Source organism: Castor canadensis, chromosome 12 (genome assembly GCF_047511655.1).
Source record: "Castor canadensis chromosome 12, mCasCan1.hap1v2, whole genome shotgun sequence".
In the NCBI taxonomy this organism is placed as follows: domain Eukaryota; kingdom Metazoa; phylum Chordata; class Mammalia; order Rodentia; family Castoridae; genus Castor; species Castor canadensis.
This window is the reverse complement of record NC_133397.1, coordinates 102,393,067-102,415,107: the sequence shown is the minus strand read 5'-3', so window position 1 is coordinate 102,415,107 and position 22,041 is coordinate 102,393,067. Positions and strand designations below refer to the sequence as shown.

The following is a 22,041-nucleotide window of genomic DNA, read 5'->3' as shown; positions in this document are numbered from 1 at the left end:
TAATGTTGTGAAAATGGCTATACTACTGAAAGCAATCTACAGATTCAATGCAATTCCCATCAAAATTCCAACATCAATCTTTGCAGAAATGGAAAAATTAATCCTACAACATAATTCAAAACATAAAAGGACCCTGAATAGCAAAAGTGGAAAGAGTAATGCTGGAGGTATCATAATACTGGACTTCAAATTATACTGCAGGGACAGTAACAAAAACAGCAATAATGTGACAGTAAGAAAGGCCAATGGAAAAGAATAGAGGACACAGAAGTAAACACACTGAGCAAAGAGCCATCTAATTTCTGACAAAGGAACCAAAAACATACAATGCAGAGAGGACAGCATCTTTACACATGGCACTGGAAAGAATGGGTATCTACATGCAGAAGACCGAACTGTCCAGTGATCACTCCCCTATACAAAAGTCATTTTAAAATGGATCAAAGATCTTAATGTAATACTTGAAACTACTACAGGAAAACACAGGGAAAATGCTGGAAGATGTAGGCATAAGCTATTATTTTCAAATAGAACTTCAATTGCCCAGGAAATAAGAGCAAGAGCAGACATGTACATCAAAGGAAACAATTATCAGAATCAAGAGAATCCCATAGAATGGGGGAATCCTTCCAGCTAGTCAACAACATAAAAGAGTTCTACCTGGACATACGAAGATCTCAAAAAATTAAACAGCAAAGAATCTAATTAATAAATGGGCAAATGAACTAGATAGACACTTCTCAGGAGAAGTACAAATGAGTAATTAATACAGCAGAAATGTTCAACATCTTTACCCTTTAGGGTAAATGCAAATGAAAACTACAGTGAGATTCCATTCGCTCTAGTCACAATGGCAAACATCAAGAAAACAAGCAACGGCTCATGGCTAGTGAGTATGTGGGGGAAAGGAACCCATATACACTGTTGGTGGGATTGCAAACAAGGGCAGCCACTTTGGAAATAGTAAGGAGGGTTAAAAAAAAAAAAAAAAAAAACCCAAACCCAACCAAGAATAGACCTGCCTCCTTCATGTCCCTCTCTCAGGATCAGGAACTCCAGGGGCATAGGTCCAAGGCATCCTCCTTCGTGAGGAATTAAATTTCCCTCCCTGTTTCTTTCCTCTGGAAATCTCCCAGGCCAACATTGCTGTTCACCCTCTGCCTTTAGGACACGCTTTTTACTATCCAGACTTTCTTTCCTTTTTGCACTGTTGGTTAAAGTCCAGGTAGATTTCAGGAGTCTTCTATTTGTCTTTTCTCTCTCCCCAGCCTATCAGGAATTAGAACAAGCCTCTCCAGTTTGGGAGTGCCCCTTAATTTTTGGTTCCACCACCTTTGGCCTCTGTGGGTCCAAAAGAAGAGAAAATTCCCCGTTTGTTATCTGTTCTATGTTTGGATGTTGTGTGTAACATGGCTTTATGTTCCATCTGAAAGCACTTTTGGAAAAACTTGGAGGCCGCAGACACCTCAGGAGGGGGTGGGGAAATGCTGCCATGTGGCAGGGGCCACCACGCCTCCCCCAGTAGCCCAACTCCACAGGGGCATCTCCGCTGCCATGATGACAACAGGAGGGCAGCCATGAGGTCTGTGCCATCCTGTTACCCCCTAAGGAGTATTGCAATTAATCTATGGCTAAAAGCAAGTTTAAAAAAAAAAAAATCAAAGGTCACATGTTTCTCTCATATGTGGAAGCTAGACCTCTAAGTTAAATGTATATATAGAAACATATATGATCAAACATATATACATGTATATATGTATGCATATAGTGACAGAACAAAATTCTATTAGTGAGGGGGCTATCGGAGGTGGGAAAGATAAAGAAAGAAAAGTATTGAAACACCCAGCTATATGTAAATATAATATAACGCACTGTACAGGAAGCTGTTGAATATTAGGGGAGCATGGTGGTAGACAGTGAGTGAGTAATGGAGGGGATGGAGTTAATTTAAAAAGCACAATATATACAGACCCAAAGTACCAAGGTGAAACCCCCTTGGACTATCGATATACACTTAATTAAGAAAATGAAGGGCAGGAGGGAAAAGTAAATCTTTTCCTGTGGTGGTGGGTACCAGTCAGGGGTGGAGGCTGGGCACAAGGGAAGGAGGAAGGAGGGTGTATATGTATTTGTATCCACATATGAGAACAGAAGAATGAAACCTGCTGAGATTGTTCTAAGAAAGGGAGGGAGGAGGGAAGAGGCAGAATATGATGGGGGCGGGGGTGGGGGGTTAAATCCAACTAAGATATATTTTAAACGCATATAAAAATATCACAGTATATCCTCCTGTACAACTAGTATATGCTAATACAATCATAAATAAAATTATTATTTTACAAATATAAAAAAAATCAATGGCTAAAAGGTCTGTCTGAGGGTACTCTAAATCAATATACTTGCTTTACATGTGCTGTTTTTGTAAATATGCAAAGGCTGCATTAAAGAAAATCAGTTATCTCAATCAGGTCTAAGTAAAACCAGGCATTCAAGGAATTAACTCTTAGATTAGGGACCAAGGAAAAAGTTGGCTGTTTTAGAACTCCAGCGGCTGTTTTGACTGCCTAAATGGGCACTTGTAAATGGGACTTAAAGTTTGTTTTTGAATTTTATTAAAAACGTTCTTGTCTAAGGTCTAATTTCTATAACAGTTTTTCAAATAAACATTTTTTTAATCAAGCAAATAGACGTGTCGATTGCTAGATTGTTTTTCAGTATTTCAACCATGTCTACTAAGTCTTTTGTCATTACGGTTTTGATCCTTCTGGGAACATTTACAATCAAGCCCACCAATGACCGTGTTTCCTGCTCACAGGTCCTCTTCCTTTGGGAATCTCCTTCCTTGTTCTCTTTCCCGTAGAGAGAGTAGCCAGGGCCTGTACAAGGTCCAGGAAGTGAATCCTTGAACACAGGAAACTGGTTTCCAGGCATCCGGCAGAAAAAAGAAAGAAAGAAAGAAAGCCACCATTGGTTTTCTAGCCCAATATGCAAAAGAGGAGAGAGGAGCCAGATTCACCAAGTGTGCTCTTCAACGTCTTGCACTGGGAAACAAGCTTGGGATGGTGTATGCATATTGCATTTATTTTCACTGTGGTGGCCTTTCCTAGAGATCAGAATGTGGAAAACACCTGATTTCCCTGAGAACTCCAAAGCGAGGGTCCTAGAGTGGGGTGGGGGGGGGAAGGGGGGCAAAAAAGAAGGTAAAGCCTGCATTGGCCGGGAATCGAACCCGGGTCTCCCGCGTGGGAGGCGAGAATTCTACCATTGAACCACCAATGCCCCACCGCCACTTTCCTTTAGAATGTTTTTAGAAAAGGTATCCAATCACTCACCTGTCCAGACCTAAAATTCAAATGCGTCATAAAAACAAAATGGTTTCATTAACATTTCCCTAGACTTCAAAGCTGTGGCTTTGAAGAAAACCATCTCACTGGAACCAGCCAACTTCTATTTCTGTTGTTCTTCTGTTGCTGGTTTGCTTGCTCGTTCTTATTGTTTTCTTTTGTATTTTGCCTTTCTGAGGATCCCACTCACCGCCTTGGACAAGATTTCACTCCAGGAATTCTTCTTCTACTCCAGGAGTCCGGTTCAGGGATGAGCCCTGCGATGGGGAAGCCCCGGTGATGGCGCAGGAATTCCACATGGCAGCGGACGCTTCTCGGCCCATTCCCTGGGCGACAGCGAGTAAAGAAGGGAAAGAGTGAGGCGAGGGCCGGCTTCTGAAGCAGGCGACGAACAGCGCGGGTCAAGGCTGTAGGGCGCCTAAGGACCCCGTCGCATGGGTTTCCAACGTGCCAAGTGCACGGGGCACCGCCCACGTCTCCAGGTAATCCGAGGCTTTGCAGCTCAGCGGGCGCCCTGCGAGGCCGGCGGGCGGGCTCTGGGGGAGTGGCGCGCAGTGACCACCCTCCCTGTATGTCCTGAATCAGGATGACGCTCGAGTCTCTGTGGCGCAATCGGTTAGCGCGTTCGGCTGTTAACCGAAAGGTTGGTGGTTCAAGCCCACCCAGGGACGTCTGGTGTTGTCCTTTTTAATCCTTCCTGCCCACATTGTGAAAACATCTTCTAGCTCATTCAGGTCTCTTTTTTCTTGGTCTTTTGGCTATGCAGAACAGGATCGCATTGGAGTCTTTCAAATCGTCATCTCTTGACATTCCTGGATTGAAGATTCCATCAGCACTAACCCTGAGATAGATCGGGGAGAAGAAAATCCAGGGAACGCACCACCTGGCCTTCTTCGGGTCTCCAGGCTGTAATCTTTCTGCTTTCTTTTTTCCAACATTCGGAGTCCCTTCCTGTTTGCTTTATGTGCATTTTCCTGGACAGGAAGAATAGAGAAACGTACACCCATTTCATCTTGTCAACGTAGGCCATTTATTTCCTTTTCTTTGTCTTATTCCTCCACTTAGAATGCTCATGGGAAACCGCAGTGGCCTTCTGTTGTTATCAATCTTAGTGGAAGACCTTCTGTTTTTGTTTCTTTGCTTTTTTTTTTTTTTTTTTTGGTAACTATTTTTTTATGCAGTGGTGGAAATTTCTTGCTCCTCCCCTTTTCCGAGCGGTTTTGTCACGAATGGGCACTGAAATTGTATCAATGCTTTTTCTTCATCAGTAGTAGACTAATTCATGTCATTATCTTTCTGGGGACTTTTCAAATTTTGAAAATACCCTTGTATCCTGAGATAACACCCAGTTGTTCATAGCTTACAGCTCCTTTCATACGTTGCTGAAATCTATTTGCTAACCTTTGCTTATGATTTTTTTCACCAATGCTCATGAGAGATATTTTGTCTGTAGTTTTCTTTATTATTTATTCTGTTTTTGTTGCCTGGTTTTGGAATCATGGCAATCATAGCTTCAGAGAAACCGTAGTAGGGAGGAGGACCAAAAGAGAAACAGACAGGATGTGTTCTGATAATGAGGCAGGGGGGAGGTATGGCAAAGCAGAGAGATAAAGCTTAAAAAATTGAAACATGAAGAAGGTCACATAGCACTGGGGGAATGAACTAGCCAATGAAGTCACATGCAGCCATATGTGGGTTGAGCTTTGCTTTTTGCTTCTGTAACCTGCTTGCAAGGGTATATAAGGGGAGAACTCTTTGTTCTCAGGGCTCAGCCTTTGGACAGGAGTTCCCTGAGTCTGTGCCGGCACAGTAAAACACTACTTCCTGCTACACTGCCTCAGTGTCCCTTGAGATTCCTGCAACAAAACAATTGGGAAGCGTTCTCTCCTCCCCGATTTTCTGGAAGAGATTGTGTAGAATCGATGTAAATTCTGCCTTAAACAGTGGCAGAATTTCTCCAGCGAAACCAGCTGGAGCTGGAGGTTATTTTCATGGATTTTTAAAAAAGGACTCCAACTTCCCTACCGGTTGTAAGATCAAGAGATCAAAAGGTCTGCTTTGCAGTGGGTGCGATATGGTCTTTTCTACTTGGAAGCAATAGGTCCAATTCATCTGGGTTGTCGAATTTGTGTGTATATAGTTTTTCACACTTTGCCTTATTATCTTTTCAATATTGGGAAGACTGCGGGACTGTAGACTGTTTCATTTCTGGTTCCTGCAATTTGTGTCTTTTCTTCTTTGTTTTCCAACTCTTTGAAGTTTTTGCTTCTTTGGTTTTCTCTAATGTTTTTCTGTTTTCACGACCATGGATTGCTGCTCTTAGCTTACTTCCCTCCTTCTGTTTTTGTTTGTTTGCCATACTGGGGTTTGAACTCAGGGCCTACACCTTGAGCCATTCCACCAGCGCTTTTTTGTGTTGGGTTTTTTTCGAGATAGGGTCTCGCGAACATTTGGTTTCTTCTCTTCACCCATTTCTTTCTCTTTTGAGGTCAGAGCTTGACTAAGACCTTTTTCTGTTTTCTAACACGAGCCTTGGATTCCCGTCAGCACTGCGCTCGCTGCTTCTCACTACATGTTCAATGGTTTATTTTCATCACACCCTTAAAAACAGAAATGCCAAATCATCGCCTTTGCTGTGGTCCAAGACCACGGCAGGATTAAACTCTCGGGCTTCAACTGATTCTAACAGAATAAGCAAGAGCGACAGGACGCCGAGCGTCTTGCCAGGACAGGAGGAGGCACTGAGGGAAGGGGCTCGGGAAAGAGCATACAGCTGCTTTGAGTGGAGGGAGGCAGGGAGGTGCTACGGTCCTGCGTGGAGTGGGGGAGACATCGTTTATCAGGAGCTCAGACACTGATCGCCGACGCCCGGACAAAGGCCTTGGGGGGCGCATTCTGCAACCCACGGGTGCGGCGCCCACACTCCTGCTCTGCACGGTCCCCGGCGGAGCAGCACCGCACACACATGCGCTGGGTGCTGGAGCTAGAGCCTTGCCAGGGGCGGGGACCCCAAGCAGAGCCGACCCGGGGTGGCGGAACCCCAGTGCGCCTCAGCTGGCGGACCTCAGGTCACCTTTGGCTCCTGACTCCTAACCTTTCGTCCATCCGTCAAATCTCTACAAGCTGACAGATATCAGGGGTCCGAAAACCGAGAGGTTCTTTCCTTCGCGACCCACTGGGCTACTTCGCACCTGAGCAGCGAAGGTTGGTTTGCGCATCAAGGAAACAGAAACTGAAAAAGTTAAGTCTGCTTCACTGGAGCGCGAGTCACAGACGCGTAGATGGAGAGTGTCGCCTTCCAATACGGGAGGAAGAGAAGCCCTGACGCGTGTCACTGTCAGCAGAGTACTTTTAGCCAGCTCGCAGGTCGAGAAGCAGGATTCTGCTCCTGGCCCGCCGAGAGCAGCCTGGCCACCTACCCGATATCCCAGGGAGCACGACTGGACTTTGGCACACATGGTGCTGAAGCCAGACTGGAAAGGAATCCACAGCATCGCCCAGACTAGGACGGGTGAGAGGTGGGGATCGGCGCGGCAGTGGCTCCATCAGCCTTGGCTCCCCAGGAAGCGCCTCCCTTCGTGGTCGCCGAGCATAGAGGTAACCTTTTCTTTTAGTGTTGTCTCCACCATGACGGAAAGTAGCTCGCGTAGCTCCCTGGTAGTCTAGTGGTTAGGATTCGGCGCTTTCACCGCCGCGGCCCGGGTTCGATTCCCGGTCAGGGAAGGTGCTTTTTTTTTTTGGCCACCACCAAGCCCAGAAGCAGCACAGCTCACGCGGGCTTTGCTTAAACTCTTTTTTTTTAAATATTAATATTGTTCTGGGCATGCATTGTCAAATTTACAAAAGTGCTTACATTACATCTTAGTTAAATTCAAACCTTCCACCATTCCCCTGTGATGAATGGAGCAGGGTTGGGGATGAGTGCGGATGAGATGTGGTCCAGCGATCCACGACAATTTAAGTAGCCTGGCAAGTGCTGCCAAGCAAAGCCCGCGTGAGCTGTGCTGCTTCTGGGCTTGGTGGTGGCCAAAAAAAAAAAGCACCTTCCCTGACCGGGAATCGAACCCGGGTCGCGGCGGTGAAAGCGCCGAATCCTAACCACTAGACTACCAGGGAGCTACGCGAGCTACTTTCCGTCATGGTGGAGACAACACTAAAAGAAAAGGTTACCTCTATGCTCGGCGACCACGAAGGGAGGCGCTTCCTGGGGAGCCAAGGCTGATGGAGCCACTGCCGCGCCGATCCCCACCTCTCACCCGTCCTAGTCTGGGCGATGCTGTGGATTCCTTTCCAGTCTGGCTTCAGCACCATGTGTGCCAAAGTCCAGTCGTGCTCCCTGGGATATCGGGTAGGTGGCCAGGCTGCTCTCGGCGGGCCAGGAGCAGAATCCTGCTTCTCGACCTGCGAGCTGGCTAAAAGTACTCTGCTGACAGTGACACGCGTCAGGGCTTCTCTTCCTCCCGTATTGGAAGGCGACACTCTCCATCTACGCGTCTGTGACTCGCGCTCCAGTGAAGCAGACTTAACTTTTTCAGTTTCTGTTTCCTTGATGCGCAAACCAACCTTCGCTGCTCAGGTGCGAAGTAGCCCAGTGGGTCGCGAAGGAAAGAACCTCTCGGTTTTCGGACCCCTGATATCTGTCAGCTTGTAGAGATTTGACGGATGGACGAAAGGTTAGGAGTCAGGAGCCAAAGGTGACCTGAGGTCCGCCAGCTGAGGCGCACTGGGGTTCCGCCACCCCGGGTCGGCTCTGCTTGGGGTCCCCGCCCCTGGCAAGGCTCTAGCTCCAGCACCCAGCGCATGTGTGTGCGGTGCTGCTCCGCCGGGGACCGTGCAGAGCAGGAGTGTGGGCGCCGCACCCGTGGGTTGCAGAATGCGCCCCCCAAGGCCTTTGTCCGGGCGTCGGCGATCAGTGTCTGAGCTCCTGATAAACGATGTCTCCCCCACTCCACGCAGGACCGTAGCACCTCCCTGCCTCCCTCCACTCAAAGCAGCTGTATGCTCTTTCCCGAGCCCCTTCCCTCAGTGCCTCCTCCTGTCCTGGCAAGACGCTCGGCGTCCTGTCGCTCTTGCTTATTCTGTTAGAATCAGTTGAAGCCCGAGAGTTTAATCCTGCCGTGGTCTTGGACCACAGCAAAGGCGATGATTTGGCATTTCTGTTTTTAAGGGTGTGATGAAAATAAACCATTGAACATGTAGTGAGAAGCAGCGAGCGCAGTGCTGACGGGAATCCAAGGCTCGTGTTAGAAAACAGAAAAAGGTCTTAGTCAAGCTCTGACCTCAAAAGAGAAAGAAATGGGTGAAGAGAAGAAACCAAATGTTCGCGAGACCCTATCTCGAAAAAAACCCAACACAAAAAAGCGCTGGTGGAATGGCTCAAGGTGTAGGCCCTGAGTTCAAACCCCAGTATGGCAAACAAACAAAAACAGAAGGAGGGAAGTAAGCTAAGAGCAGCAATCCATGGTCGTGAAAACAGAAAAACATTAGAGAAAACCAAAGAAGCAAAAACTTCAAAGAGTTGGAAAACAAAGAAGAAAAGACACAAATTGCAGGAACCAGAAATGAAACAGTCTACAGTCCCGCAGTCTTCCCAATATTGAAAAGATAATAAGGCAAAGTGTGAAAAACTATATACACACAAATTCGACAACCCAGATGAATTGGACCTATTGCTTCCAAGTAGAAAAGACCATATCGCACCCACTGCAAAGCAGACCTTTTGATCTCTTGATCTTACAACCGGTAGGGAAGTTGGAGTCCTTTTTTAAAAATCCATGAAAATAACCTCCAGCTCCAGCTGGTTTCGCTGGAGAAATTCTGCCACTGTTTAAGGCAGAATTTACATCGATTCTACACAATCTCTTCCAGAAAATCGGGGAGGAGAGAACGCTTCCCAATTGTTTTGTTGCAGGAATCTCAAGGGACACTGAGGCAGTGTAGCAGGAAGTAGTGTTTTACTGTGCCGGCACAGACTCAGGGAACTCCTGTCCAAAGGCTGAGCCCTGAGAACAAAGAGTTCTCCCCTTATATACCCTTGCAAGCAGGTTACAGAAGCAAAAAGCAAAGCTCAACCCACATATGGCTGCATGTGACTTCATTGGCTAGTTCATTCCCCCAGTGCTATGTGACCTTCTTCATGTTTCAATTTTTTAAGCTTTATCTCTCTGCTTTGCCATACCTCCCCCCTGCCTCATTATCAGAACACATCCTGTCTGTTTCTCTTTTGGTCCTCCTCCCTACTACGGTTTCTCTGAAGCTATGATTGCCATGATTCCAAAACCAGGCAACAAAAACAGAATAAATAATAAAGAAAACTACAGACAAAATATCTCTCATGAGCATTGGTGAAAAAAATCATAAGCAAAGGTTAGCAAATAGATTTCAGCAACGTATGAAAGGAGCTGTAAGCTATGAACAACTGGGTGTTATCTCAGGATACAAGGGTATTTTCAAAATTTGAAAAGTCCCCAGAAAGATAATGACATGAATTAGTCTACTACTGATGAAGAAAAAGCATTGATACAATTTCAGTGCCCATTTGTGACAAAACCGCTCGGAAAAGGGGAGGAGCAAGAAATTTCCACCACTGCATAAAAAAATAGTTACCAAAAAAAAAAAAAAAAAAAGCAAAGAAACAAAAACAGAAGGTCTTCCACTAAGATTGATAACAACAGAAGGCCACTGCGGTTTCCCATGAGCATTCTAAGTGGAGGAATAAGACAAAGAAAAGGAAATAAATGGCCTACGTTGACAAGATGAAATGGGTGTACGTTTCTCTATTCTTCCTGTCCAGGAAAATGCACATAAAGCAAACAGGAAGGGACTCCGAATGTTGGAAAAAAGAAAGCAGAAAGATTACAGCCTGGAGACCCGAAGAAGGCCAGGTGGTGCGTTCCCTGGATTTTCTTCTCCCCGATCTATCTCAGGGTTAGTGCTGATGGAATCTTCAATCCAGGAATGTCAAGAGATGACGATTTGAAAGACTCCAATGCGATCCTGTTCTGCATAGCCAAAAGACCAAGAAAAAAGAGACCTGAATGAGCTAGAAGATGTTTTCACAATGTGGGCAGGAAGGATTAAAAAGGACAACACCAGACGTCCCTGGGTGGGCTTGAACCACCAACCTTTCGGTTAACAGCCGAACGCGCTAACCGATTGCGCCACAGAGACTCGAGCGTCATCCTGATTCAGGACATACAGGGAGGGTGGTCACTGCGCGCCACTCCCCCAGAGCCCGCCCGCCGGCCTCGCAGGGCGCCCGCTGAGCTGCAAAGCCTCGGATTACCTGGAGACGTGGGCGGTGCCCCGTGCACTTGGCACGTTGGAAACCCATGCGACGGGGTCCTTAGGCGCCCTACAGCCTTGACCCGCGCTGTTCGTCGCCTGCTTCAGAAGCCGGCCCTCGCCTCACTCTTTCCCTTCTTTACTCGCTGTCGCCCAGGGAATGGGCCGAGAAGCGTCCGCTGCCATGTGGAATTCCTGCGCCATCACCGGGGCTTCCCCATCGCAGGGCTCATCCCTGAACCGGACTCCTGGAGTAGAAGAAGAATTCCTGGAGTGAAATCTTGTCCAAGGCGGTGAGTGGGATCCTCAGAAAGGCAAAATACAAAAGAAAACAATAAGAACGAGCAAGCAAACCAGCAACAGAAGAACAACAGAAATAGAAGTTGGCTGGTTCCAGTGAGATGGTTTTCTTCAAAGCCACAGCTTTGAAGTCTAGGGAAATGTTAATGAAACCATTTTGTTTTTTATGACGCATTTGAATTTTAGGTCTGGACAGGTGAGTGATTGGATACCTTTTCTAAAAACATTCTAAAGGAAAGTGGCGGTGGGGCATTGGTGGTTCAATGGTAGAATTCTCGCCTCCCACGCGGGAGACCCGGGTTCGATTCCCGGCCAATGCAGGCTTTACCTTCTTTTTTGCCCCCCTTCCCCCCCCCACCCCACTCTAGGACCCTCGCTTTGGAGTTCTCAGGGAAATCAGGTGTTTTCCACATTCTGATCTCTAGGAAAGGCCACCACAGTGAAAATAAATGCAATATGCATACACCATCCCAAGCTTGTTTCCCCAGTGCAAGACGTTGAAGAGCACACTTGGTGAATCTGGCTCCTCTCTCCTCTTTTGCATATTGGGCTAGAAAACCAATGGTGGCTTTCTTTCTTTCTTTCTTTTTTCTGCCGGATGCCTGGAAACCAGTTTCCTGTGTTCAAGGATTCACTTCCTGGACCTTGTACAGGCCCCTGGGCTACTCTCTCTACGGGAAAGAGAACAAGGAAGGAGATTCCCAAAGGAAGAGGACCTGTGAGCAGGAAACACGGTCATTGGTGGGCTTGATTGTAAATGTTCCAGAAGGATCAAAACCGTAATGACAAAAGACTTAGTAGACATGGTTGAAATACTGAAAAACAATCTAGCAATCGACACGTCTATTTGCTTGATTAAAAAAATGTTTATTTGAAAAACTGTTATAGAAATTAGACCTTAGACAAGAACGTTTTTAATAAAATTCAAAAACAAACTTTAAGTCCCATTTACAAGTGCCCATTTAGGCAGTCAAAACAGCCGCTGGAGTTCTAAAACAGCCAACTTTTTCCTTGGTCCCTAATCTAAGAGTTAATTCCTTGAATGCCTGGTTTTTACTTAGACCTGATTGAGATAACTGATTTTCTTTAATGCAGCCTTTGCATATTTACAAAAACAGCACATGTAAAGCAAGTATATTGATTTAGAGTACCCTCAGACAGACCTTTTAGCCATTGATTTTTTTATATTTGTAAAATAATAATTTTATTTATGATTGTATTAGCATATACTAGTTGTACAGGAGGATATACTGTGATATTTTTATATGCGTTTAAAATATATCTTAGTTGGATTTAACCCCCCCACCCCCGCCCCCATCATATTCTGCCTCTTCCCTCCTCCCTCCCTTCTTAGAACAATCTCAGCAGGTTTCATTCTTCTGTTCTCATATGTGGATACAAATACATATACACCCTCCTTCCTCCTTCCCTTGTGCCCAGCCTCCACCCCTGACTGGTACCCACCACCACAGGAAAAGATTTACTTTTCCCTCCTGCCCTTCATTTTCTTAATTAAGTGTATATCGATAGTCCAAGGGGGTTTCACCTTGGTACTTTGGGTCTGTATATATTGTGCTTTTTAAATTAACTCCATCCCCTCCATTACTCACTCACTGTCTACCACCATGCTCCCCTAATATTCAACAGCTTCCTGTACAGTGCGTTATATTATATTTACATATAGCTGGGTTGTTTCAATACTTTTCTTTCTTTATCTTTCCCACCTCCGATAGCCCCCTCACTAATAGAATTTTGTTCTGTCACTATATGCATACATATATACATGTATATATGTTTGATCATATATGTTTCTATATATACATTTAACTTAGAGGTCTAGCTTCCACATATGAGAGAAAACATGTGACCTTTGATTTTTTTTTTTTTAAACTTGCTTTTAGCCATAGATTAATTGCAATACTCCTTAGGGGGTAACAGGATGGCACAGACCTCATGGCTGCCCTCCTGTTGTCATCATGGCAGCGGAGATGCCCCTGTGGAGTTGGGCTACTGGGGGAGGCGTGGTGGCCCCTGCCACATGGCAGCATTTCCCCACCCCCTCCTGAGGTGTCTGCGGCCTCCAAGTTTTTCCAAAGTGCTTTCAGATGGAACATAAAGCCATGTTACACACAACATCCAAACATAGAACAGATAACAAACGGGGAATTTTTCTCTTCTTTTGGACCCACAGAGGCCAAAGGTGGTGGAACCAAAAATTAAGGGGCACTCCCAAACTGGAGAGGCTTGTTCTAATTCCTGATAGGCTGGGGAGAGAGAAAAGACAAATAGAAGACTCCTGAATCTACCTGGACTTTAACCAACAGTGCAAAAAGGAAAGAAAGTCTGGATAGTAAAAAGCGTGTCCTAAAGGCAGAGGGTGGAACAGCAATGTTGGCCTGGGAGATTTCCAGAGGAAAGAAACAGGGAGGGAAATTTAATTCCTCACGAAGGAGGATGCCTTGGACCTATGCCCCTGGAGTTCCTGATCCTGAGAGAGGGACATGAAGGAGGCAGGTCTATTCTTGGTTGGGTTTGGGTTTTTTTTTTTTTTTTTTTAACCCTCCTTACTAATTTCCAAAGTGGCTGCCCTTGTTTGCAATCCCACCAACAGTGTATATGGGTTCCTTTCCCCCCACATACTCACTAGCATGAGCCGTTGCTTGTTTTCTTGATGTTTGCCATTGTGACTAGAGCGAATGGAATCTCACTGTAGTTTTCATTTGCATTTACCCTAAAGGGTAAAGATGTTGAACATTTCTGCCTGTATTAATTACTCATTTGTACTTCTCCTGAGAAGTGTCTATCTAGTTCATTTGCCCATTTATTAATTAGATTCTTTGCTGTTTAATTTTTTTGAGATCTTCGTATGTCCAGGTAGAACTCTTTTATGTGTTGACTAGCTGGAAGGATTTTCTCCCATTCTATGGGATTCTCTTGATTCTGATAATTGTTTCCTTTGATGTACATGTCTGCTCTTGCTCTTATTTCCTGGGCAATTGAAGTTCTATTTGAAAATAATAGCTTATGCCTACATCTTCCAGCATTTTCCCTGTGTTTTCCTGTAGTAGTTTCAAGTATTACATTAAGATCTTTGATCCATTTTAAAATGACTTTTGTATAGGGGGAGTGATCACTGGACAGTTTCGGTCTTCTGCATGTAGATACCCATTCTTTCCAGTGCCATGTGTAAAGATGCTGTCCTCTCTGCATTGTATGTTTTTGGTTCCTTTGTCAGAAATTAGATGGCTCTTTGCTCAGTGTGTTTACTTCTGTGTCCTCTATTCTTTTCCATTGGCCTTTCTTACTGTCACATTATTGCTGTTTTTGTTACTGTCCCTGCAGTATAATTTGAAGTCCAGTATTATGATACCTCCAGCATTACTCTTTCCACTTTTGCTATTCAGGGTCTTTTATGTTTTGAATTATGTTGTAGGATTAATTTTTCCATTTCTGCAAAGATTGATGTTGGAATTTTGATGGGAATTGCATTGAATCTGTAGATTGCTTTCAGTAGTATAGCCATTTTCACAACATTAAATCTGCCAGCCAATAAACACACAAGGTCTTTCCATCTTCTAGTGTCTTCAATTTCTTTCTGCAAAGTTTTATTGTTTTCATCGTAGAGGACTTTCACTTCCTCAGTTAAGTTTATTTATTCATGTGCTTTGAATTAAGCTATCTGTGGCTTACGGCCATTTGGTAAAACATACTTTCCGCAAATAAAGATGAAACAATTAATTTTCCTCACCATTTGATTTGGAAACAATTCGTGACTATTCTTATTTTCTTGGCAATATAGTTATTTTCATAAACTCAGCAGCAATCTGTTCTTTTTGCAACAAGACTTTTTTCACTAGAATGTCATGTCTGTAAATATTTGTCTAATCAGATATGACCAGAGAGAGAGTTTTAAAGAACTAATGTTGAGTTTATGGAGCCGATCAAATCCCGTTAAAAACTGGCCTGTTACATGGCTTTAAGGGTTCCCCAGTCTTCGGGAAGGAAGGTGTGGAAATCTTAGAAATATTTTGAGGACCTTGAAAAGAATGAAATTTACCCAGGTCTTTGGTGCTGTGGACAAAGTTGGATGGCAAGTACTTGTCATGGCTTCTGGAAAGTAGAGGCTTCTGAAAGCTTAATCTGGGATTGTTCTTTAGAAGTTCCAACAATGCTGTGCATGATGGGGATATGAGTGCTCATAATTCCAGCACTAGTGAGAGGTAGGATGGAGAGTTTGAGGATAGCCTGGGCTACATAGGGAGACCCTATCTGGAAGACAGAGGGAGAGGGAGAGAGAGAGAGAAAGAGAGAGAGAGAGAAAGAGAGAGAGAGAGAGGGAGGGAGGGAGAGAGAGGAAGAGAGGGAGGGAGGGAGAGAAAGAGAGAGAGAGAGAGAGAGAGAGAGAGAGAATGAGAGTGAGAGGCAAATATGTCCATCCACAGCTCTGATGACCGTTCAGGAAGCGTCTTTCTTGTGGGTTCCATGGTGTAATGGTGAGCACTCTGGACTCTGAATCCAGCGATCCGAGTTCAAATCTCGGTGGGACCTTACTGTTTGGCCTTCCGCGGGCCGTTTTCTGTCCCCCCTCAAGTGGGGGCTTGCTTTCTGCTTGCTGCTCCCGGCTTAGGGACAGAAAGGTTTTGGCCCAGGGAAGGAAGCATAGGGCAGGACCTAGCTCCTAGTGAGTCGGGTGCGGGAAGTAGGGTTCTCAGAGAGGCCGGGACTACAGGGAAGCGGCCGACACGTCGCATCGGGGACCCCGAGCTGGGAGCATTCGCCCTGGGCCACCCAGCCTGGTCCTCGCTTGCTGTCATCGGACTTCCGGTTCCGCGACCAGGGCCCAGCGACGCGGCAGGTCCCACCTATGCTCAGGTGGCCTCGGGATGGAAGGTCTGTGGCGTTGACAAGGCGCGGCCACCGGGTGGCGAGGCCACGCTTTCTCTGCCCAAACGGCGCAGCCGCCCCCTCCCTCTCTCTCTGGGGTCAGCAGAACGCGAAAGGGACTAGCGGCGACCGCGTGGCCTCCGCTCCTGGTGCTGAATCTCGGTGTCGTGGCCGAAGTCCGGGTGCCGGGCTTTATTACCAGGGCCGAAGCCTCTGGATTTTCCTTCATCCATTGGCCCCAAGGTCTCTGCGGCCCAGGGAGCCGGCACCGTGTCCGGGGAGCCCGGTCTTCCGAGCTCAGCTGGGTAGTGTCGGAGTCGCCACCACCGACGAGCAGGACCCTTCGCCGCCGACTGGGCTCCAGGCAGAAGCCGCCTGAGGCCGCGCCCCGGGAGAGCTCGGGGCAGCACCAGGACGCATCCCGACGCCGGTGACAGCACGGGCACGGGGAGGACGGCCGGGCAGCCACCGCACACGAACAACTCGTTCCCTCGCAAACGGATGCAGGGCCTGGGATCGAAACCACCACAGATGAAGAGATGTCTAGCAACATAACGCGTTGCATTCCTGGAAAATGGCTTTCTGCAGAGATAGGGCTGGAGGTGTGGCTCAAAAGGTAGCACTTGCCTAGCAACCCCAGTACACAGGTAGGAGGGGATCCGGGACCTGCTGTGTTTCAGAAGCAGCTTTGGACACACGTAGCTTTGAGAAAATATATATAGACTCGTTCCTATATATAAAAAATGATCAATCATTTCTGTTTTGCATTTAAATATTTCAAAGCTTTCTGTAACACTCTTATTTTGGGGCAGTGCGGGGGGGGGGGGGAAGGGGTCAAACCCTGGGCGTTTTGCACGCTAAGGAAACAGTCTACCACTGAGCTACATCCTCAGCCCTGTAAGATGCTGTGTTTTAGGGTCAGGCACAGTGACTTACAAAACCGGTAATGCCAGCTATCGTCTAGAGAGGTAGGTAGTATCGTCCAGGTCCCAGGCCTGCTGCCCGCCTCCCCCCCAAAAAAAGTGAGACCCTACCTGAAAAATAACCTGAAAGAAAAAAAAAAAGTGTAGGATGTTTGGCTAAGGCCCTGCGTTCAAACACCGGTGCAGCAAAAAAAAAAAAAAAAAAAAAAAAAAGGGAGAAAGGATGGAAAGAAAGAAAGAAGAAAAATTAATGGAAGAAATAGAGGAGAGGAGAGTTTTTAAGTATTTTTTTAAACTTTCACTGACTCCTTCAAAGAACTTGGTAAAAATTCATTACACATATGGGATGGTAAGCGATGGTCTGAGGTCGATCCCCAAATGGAGTCTGGTGGCCTTGGAAAAGAGGGAGAAAAACACAGGTTATGGTTGCCTGCTGCAGGAACTGTCTCACAGAACAATCCAATAAAACAATCTAGCTGATCTTTAAAACTCTTTTCACACAGCAACTGCCAGCTAGGACCTTAAGTGCCACCACCTGCTAATCAGAGCTTGCTGCTTCCTAAAAACATCCAAAGTGCCCATCTTTCAAAATAACTTGAGTACATTTCTCTGTCTTAACAAAGCCCCAACATTTCCTTCGTTCCCTTCTCCCAGACAAACCAGAGGCCACTCTGGCCTGGCAATCCTATTCTAGATTATTCGCCGATACAGGTTCTTTCACTAGAGATTTATCCCTACATGTCTATTTGACTTTGACATCAGGATTCTTCCCAGTTGACCCCACCCAGAAGACAACAGACCTCCCTGGGTCTAGGAATGAGTTCTTTCTTTTCCCCATCATTCTTTACTGAATCAGGTCCGCGTCCAAATTCATATGCTTAAGCTCTAACCCTCAATGTGAGAGAGGTATATGCAGATAGGGTCTTTGAGGGCAATTAGGTTTTATGCGGTCATGACAGTATGGCCTTATGATGGAATTAGAGCCTGAATAGGACACTGGACACTTGCTGCTCAGCCCACCTTGCACAAAGAAGTAGTCAGTGAGCACACAGCCAAAGGAAGAGTGGCTCAAGCAGTAAAGTGCCTGCCTGGCAAGCACGAGGCCCTCAGTTCAAACCCCAGTACAACTAGGAAAAGAAAAAGCTTCAAAAGGCAGCCAAGTCCAAGAGGCCTTAGAATGAAACCAACTCAACCTTGATCTTAGACTTCCCATCCTCTAGCAGTTTGAGAAACAGATTTTTGTCATTCAATCCACCTAGTCTGTGGTGTTTTGTTAGGGGAGCCTGAACAAAGTAAAACATCCCTCCAGGCCTAGAGGTAATGTGTGTGCTCCCCAGATTCTGGGTGCTTCTCAGTCCATTTTTGGGCTCTTTTAATCCTGACCGCCCACTGATAATTATTCCCTTTGCCAAAGGAATTAAAATGCAACACAAGAAAAATTGAAATGAGGTTACAAAATTCTTTAGCCCAGGTATACTTGAGGTATGAGACCCAAGTGTCCTAGGCCAAAAGGGTCCTGGCCAGACACAGGACAAAAACACACACAGCATGGGGACACCAGTACAAGACCCCAAACACTGACTCAAAGGGTGAGGGCAAGAGGCAAGGAGGTTGAGGCCAATGTCACTTCCCCTGCAGGCTGCAGTTAATCTGGTTAGCAGGTGAACCAGTGGTGTCTGGGGGGAGGAGGGAAGAAGAGGAGGGGTGGAGTGTGGGTTAGAGGGAGGGCTGCTGTCTGTGAAATCTAGCAGTAGATAAGGCAGCTCAGGGTCTGTTGTTTGGACCCCTGCAGTTCAACAGATCATTTCCCAAAGGAAGGCAGCAAGGAGGAGCTCATGGGAAACTGAGTGTCCTAGCTGTGGAGGGAGGCCATGAGGGCCTGAGTGCCAAGTGATGGGTGAGTACCTGAGAGGCAGGTGAAGCTACTGTATGGCTGTGGGAGGTCAAATCAGACTTACCTGGCAGGAGAGATTGCCTGACCTGAATGTGGTTTTCATAGGGTTAGGCCTAGCTATCGTACTTTGGGTGTTCCAAATTCCACTGAGGAATTTGTGATAGTTGGGGATGTGTTCCAGCTGTCCCCTGGTTTTGTGTGTGTGTGCCTGAGGAGTAAGCTGTTTAGGTAGGCAGGGCACAGAAGAAAGTTTATCCATCCTGGATGCAATTCCAAACTACCCGATATGCATTCTGCAGTCCTAGAGTTACCTTAAATCTACCTGTTAAATACTTGTCTAACAAAATTTCAGTTGGTGTTAGGTTGAAAATGCCAGCTGAGTCAGCTGGCAAGGGACAACATGCTTAAGCCGGACCAACAGCTCAGTTCTGCCCCTGGTCTTTCTGGGGTAAGAAAAGAGGGTGGCAGCAACTTTGATTCTATTTTCTGAATCTCAGTGGTTATCTTCTGTGTTCTAAGAACCTATAACTGTGTAGGTCTGAAGTTGTTGTGAAATATAGCTCCAATTCAGCAGAATTAGTTACAGATCCACCAAAGTGTACTTCTTGTCCACCTAGCATGCATGGACCACCCTTTTTGTTCTCTTCCTTCCCCTCCTTTGTGTTCTCATTTTAAAATCCTACCTACTTTCAAATTAAGACCTAAAAAGACACGCATGGTAGAGTACTTCTACAATAGGGAAGCCGAGAGAGACAGGAGGATAGAAAGATGGAGGCCAGTCTGGGCTTCATAGTTCCAGGTCAGCTTGGGCTGTCCCTAAAAGCAAAATAAAGACTGGGAGGAGTGGCTCAAGTGGTAGAGTGCCTGCCTAGCAAGTCTGAGGCCCTGAGTTCAAACCCTAGTACCACCAAAAACAAAAACAGAAAAACAATGAAGGCAACAGCATACTTTGAAAATATGCCAACCCTTTCCCTAAAAAAGGATAGAATCCTTTATTTGTATTTCATTGATGTTCTTTCCTTTTCCAGCTAAGTCACATGCCACGTTTAATGACCTGCAACTTAAATAAAGAGGTCAAAGGTTAACCACTTTGAGTACATAGCAGAATGGAAGACAAAAAGAGAAAGATATGGTTCAAGCATACAATATACACAAATGTATTCATAGCAAAACAAGAAAGGAAAACAACTATTGCAGCCCTCGTTTCTACAAGTGTCATGGCCATAGGTGGTGTGCACAACTATCCTCCTCACTACAGAGTCCATGTTTCCTTTACCCTCAGCCAACAGGGCAGTTCTTCAGAAGGTTTGGGCCCAGCCTGACCACTTAAGTGTTGCCCTTATTGAGTTGTAGTTTCCTCCTGACTTTAATCACAAGGTGCAGTGACTGAGCACTGAGGGCTGTCCTGGGGCTTCTTCCTGCATTCCTCTCATACTTCTCTTTACCCCTTTTATATAGTGGCCGCCTAGTTTCTCCTTCCTTGTCTGAATCAATCATTCCCCTCAGCAAAGTAACCCCCTTCTTTACCTGCTGAGTGCCTGTCATGAGGACCCCAGATGATCAGGTGGTGGTCTCAATGGCCATTTTAACAGAGCCATTGTTGCACTTGCCAGTTGAAGTATTCCAATCTTCAGACTTCAGACTTCTAAGTTAGCAGAGCCCAAAGGTAGGGGGTAGGAAGCAAAATTCTCAGTAGTCTATCACCAGTGGTTACAGTGGGAGGAGCTACTCAGTGAGCCACCAAAGAGCCTGGTGATTGCCACGGGTCACTGCCCTGCCAGGTGTTACCAGTATTCTAAGAACCAGCTGTGCCCTTAGTCTTGCTTCTACTGAGGTATGTCTCATGCTGAGATCCACATCTTTGACCTGGGGTGGAGGAAGGCAAAAGTGGACGACTGCCCACTGTGGCCATATGGTGTCTGATGAATATGAGCAGCTCTCCTCCGAAGCCCTGGAGCTGCCTGTATTTGTACCAACAAGTACACAGCAAAAAGTGTTGGCAAAGATGGCTTTCATATTCGAGTTTGACTGCACCCTTTCCACATCACTGGAATCAACAAGAAGTCCTGTGCTGGAGCTGACAGGCTCCAGACAGGTATTCAGGGTGCCATTGTAGTCGGGGTTCACACTGGACAGGAAATCGTGTCCATCTGCACCAAACTGCAGAATAAGAAACATGTGATTGAGGGCCTTATGTATGACCAAGTTCAAGTTCCCTGGCTGCCAGGAGATCCACATATCCAAAGATGTAGGGCTTTACCAAGTTTAGTGCAGATGAATTTGAAGACACGGTAGCTGAGAAGTGGCTCCTTCCTGATAGTCGTGGCTTCAAATCTATCCTTAATCATGGCCCACTGGACACATGGCTAGTCCTGCACTCCTGAGGGCTTCCCACTGTGTGGTCCCCTCCCTAATCACCTTTATCATGCTCAACAATAAGTCATCCCGTCCAACTTCAAAACATTTTTTTCACCACCTATCTGATCCGGGGAAAACAGCACCCTATGTGGTTGTTGACTTAGAGTAGATACCACACCCTATAGGACATTACCTCGGTCTTCAAGGTGTTGTCACCCAGCTGTCACTAAAACGGAGTCTTCATTGGGACAGTCCTCCATCCCATCAGGCTACTGCTACAGGATAAGACCAGTGAGCATACGGCCACTTGCAACTGTCAGATGAGTTCTTGGTCAGAAGCAATGCTATTTGGGCCTGGCCAGGTGAAGTCTTTCGCTCCAGGTATGCAGGTTCTTAACCCTTTGCAGAAACAAAGGGCCCCCCTTGGTGGTCTGCTGAAGCCTGGGCAAACTGGTGCACAGGACCTGGTGGATGCTAGGCAAGCACTCTACCACTGAGCCACACTCCCAGTTTGTACAGTGCTTTCTACACCATAGATCACAGAATTAGAAGGAAATCAATTACCTTTTATATTTGGTAGGCTTCCCCAATCTGATAGTGTGGAAAGAATGAGGGAGAACCAGAGGAGAGCAGTTGAACTTATGTAAACCAACCCCTAGGACTCGACCAAGATACCATAGAGGTGATGCAAACTAAGAAATTTGGGGCTTCACTGATGTCAGGAAAATTGAAGCCGCTGGATACCATTACCCTTCACTAGTGAGTGTGAGAAAGTTTGTGAGAGCAGACTTCCAAGAGGAACATCACAGGCCCCTTGGAGGCCATCGCGGGGATCCACACAGTTCCAGCTTCCAATGCAGGATACAACACTCACAAATAATCAAAAGACCACACCAGACTCTGGGTGACCTGAAATAAGAAATGGCTGCACTGCAAGAGGGCCTAGTAGGATGATGCAAAGCTGCAACCTTGTCTTCACCCTAGTGGCCCAAATATAAAATACCTGAGTCAACACTGAAGGCAACTATGGGTCTGGTGGATGAAGCAATAGGTT

At 46.2% G+C, this 22,041-nt stretch overlaps 1 long non-coding RNA gene, 7 other non-coding genes and 1 pseudogene across 8 annotated transcripts; 6 read left to right on the top strand and 3 right to left on the bottom strand.

The window, feature by feature from the left end:
* Nucleotides 1-3,208: 3,208 nt before the first annotated feature.
* On the bottom strand, nucleotides 3,209-3,279 carry Trnag-ccc (transfer RNA glycine (anticodon CCC)). Its single transcript has one exon. It is a non-coding gene; the product is annotated as a tRNA-Gly (tRNA).
* A 662-nt stretch (nucleotides 3,280-3,941) lies between these two features.
* Trnan-guu (transfer RNA asparagine (anticodon GUU)) lies at nucleotides 3,942-4,015 on the top strand. The gene has a single exon. It is a non-coding gene; the product is annotated as a tRNA-Asn (tRNA).
* Nucleotides 4,016-6,995: 2,980 nt separating this feature from the next.
* On the top strand, nucleotides 6,996-7,067 carry Trnae-uuc (transfer RNA glutamic acid (anticodon UUC)). The gene has a single exon. It is a non-coding gene; the product is annotated as a tRNA-Glu (tRNA).
* Nucleotides 7,068-7,388: 321 nt separating this feature from the next.
* Nucleotides 7,389-7,460, bottom strand: Trnae-uuc (transfer RNA glutamic acid (anticodon UUC)). The gene has a single exon. It is a non-coding gene; the product is annotated as a tRNA-Glu (tRNA).
* A 2,612-nt stretch (nucleotides 7,461-10,072) lies between these two features.
* Nucleotides 10,073-14,499, top strand: LOC141414908 (uncharacterized). Its single transcript, XR_012439876.1, has 2 exons — nucleotides 10,073-11,124; nucleotides 11,542-14,499. It is a non-coding gene; the product is annotated as an uncharacterized lncRNA (long non-coding RNA).
* Trnan-guu (transfer RNA asparagine (anticodon GUU)) lies at nucleotides 10,441-10,514 on the bottom strand. Its single transcript has one exon. It is a non-coding gene; the product is annotated as a tRNA-Asn (tRNA).
* Trnag-ccc (transfer RNA glycine (anticodon CCC)) lies at nucleotides 11,178-11,248 on the top strand. The gene has a single exon. It is a non-coding gene; the product is annotated as a tRNA-Gly (tRNA).
* Nucleotides 14,500-15,404: 905 nt separating the features above from the next.
* Trnaq-cug (transfer RNA glutamine (anticodon CUG)) lies at nucleotides 15,405-15,476 on the top strand. Its single transcript has one exon. It is a non-coding gene; the product is annotated as a tRNA-Gln (tRNA).
* Nucleotides 15,477-19,029: 3,553 nt separating this feature from the next.
* LOC109679660 (large ribosomal subunit protein uL16-like) lies at nucleotides 19,030-21,013 on the top strand (annotated as a pseudogene).
* Nucleotides 21,014-22,041: the final 1,028 nt, after the last annotated feature.